The sequence below is a fragment of the Haliotis rubra genome, unplaced genomic scaffold (genome assembly GCF_003918875.1).
Source record: "Haliotis rubra isolate DU_JTF1 unplaced genomic scaffold, ASM391887v1 Scf987, whole genome shotgun sequence".
NCBI classification, from domain to species: Eukaryota; Metazoa; Mollusca; class Gastropoda; order Lepetellida; family Haliotidae; genus Haliotis; species Haliotis rubra.
Genome location: NW_025767731.1, coordinates 158,797 through 160,832, shown reverse-complemented (window position 1 = coordinate 160,832; position 2,036 = coordinate 158,797).

Below are 2,036 nucleotides of genomic sequence, written 5' to 3'. Positions count from 1 at the left end.
TATATCTGAATAATATTATATATAATTAGTTATTCAATGTTATTAATTTATCAAATATTTCTAAACCTAGGAAATTTCAGAATACGAATATTAACTGAAAAACGTATCTTTGTTGCTTGCTGGTTTGACATTGAATCCGTTTCCGTGTAGATTTCGAGACTAACACATTGTTTAAATTTAGAAATTGACACCCAACACTGGGTTTTAGCAGCATGGGTTAAATGTAAATCATAATTTCAAGACAAATTGTGTTTTTTCTGTCAGTGTCAAACAGTTGTCAAGGGGTTGCCCTGTAGTGAAAAGGTATCTTAACTTGCCTCTCCATTGTATGTTTGTCATTTAAATTACAAGACAGAAAACAACTCCTATCGGAATATTATCTGCCCTTGTGATAATTCAGGATGAAATGCACCAGTCACCCTTGCTAAAAATAAGTTCATTAAAATCTGATTTCTAACCTGGGCTAACCAATGTACATCTAGACTGGTAGTACATGCTATACATACACGTGTGTGTATCCTTAACTGAGGAAAGTGTCAGTATCTGGGGTAACATTCGCCAACTGCAATAATATCCCAAGTGTTATATTTGCGATTACACTTACTTTCGTTGGGTTGAGTCTCTTCCGAGATTCGAACCCACACCCTCAGAGTCAGCTATCTAATCGCCAGCACACAAAGTCAGCCGTCTAATCCACTGAGTGTTTACATGAAGACTATGGTATTTGGTAATTATTAAACAAGATTTTCTTCAGTTTCAGTGAAATTTTATGCAAACTCAAAATAAATACATCATAGCAGTTCATGAGCATCTTACATGTCCGCCATTTTCTCAATGCTGTGCCTTGTTTAAACAAAGGGACGTAACTCTTCTGTACCTAAGTGACATTGTAGAAACTCAAAGAAGGGCACATAAACTATCTATTTCAGATTAAATTTAACATCCTAACACTCATTCACCGCGGCTTCCCAAAAAATGGAATGGCATTGTGTATTCAAGGTTTCAGCCGTTGGAGCTGAACCAAGCAAACGGGGCGTTACGGAGTTAGTTGTAGTGTAGAGACTGTTACAGGCAGTGACAACAGACATGCATCGTGACGTCGGTTACCAAGGGCAGACTAGAATGGCGTAGTGATGTCAATACAGTGTGACGTAACGCAAACGTCGCCTGATAAAGTACTATCAGCGTCTTTGATCTTTAACAAAGTGTTGTTGAATATGGCATATGCGTGACAACAGCGCAGTACGAACGATTTCTCCTTCAAAACGTGCAGTGTTACATTCATCAATCAAATCAATACACGTGGAACTAACAGTTCCACAATAACCTAAATGACTCACCAAGTTCCTGTTCATGTAGAACAAGAACGGACTGCCAGTTGAGAGAAAGCAGAAGTTGCACCAGCATGATCTTGTGCTGTCGCTGTCGCTGACAATAATGGAACATGCGTGTTGGGTATAACACCGTAGGTCGAAGGATAACATTTTATTTTAGCTTCTTATTTATAAAGGCAACACCAAACTCTAAAAAAATTATTACTGTTTCATGTTTAAGTAATTAGTGTGTTTGCATTCTCGTCGTGACTTCGCCTCGCAAACATGGCGCTAATGTTGTGCTGTCCATTTGCTCACTCCCATTAAAAATGCATGGGCCACTAAAATAGTCGATAGTTGGGAATGAATCATCCGGGTTATTTTCAAATGTAGTTAAGCATTATCTTCAACGGTTCAACTTATATTCGATGTTTTGATAACTTGAAGAAAATACAGCAAAAGAAATATCGAAATGAGACCACTGTGACCTCACAGTTGAAGAAATGATTTAGTTTCAGAATCTAACTCTGGTTCCTGTTATTATCACAAGTAATGTCAAACAATAAGCTAGATAATGGTAGCACTGCTTGCTTTGTAGTTGTGACATCAGTCTGTATGTCCAACTCAAACAGCAGAACAGATGTAAAACGTACAATATGGATTCTGGTGTAACGTAACAGCAATGATGTATGATACATTGCATGTATAAGATCTTTGCGAACT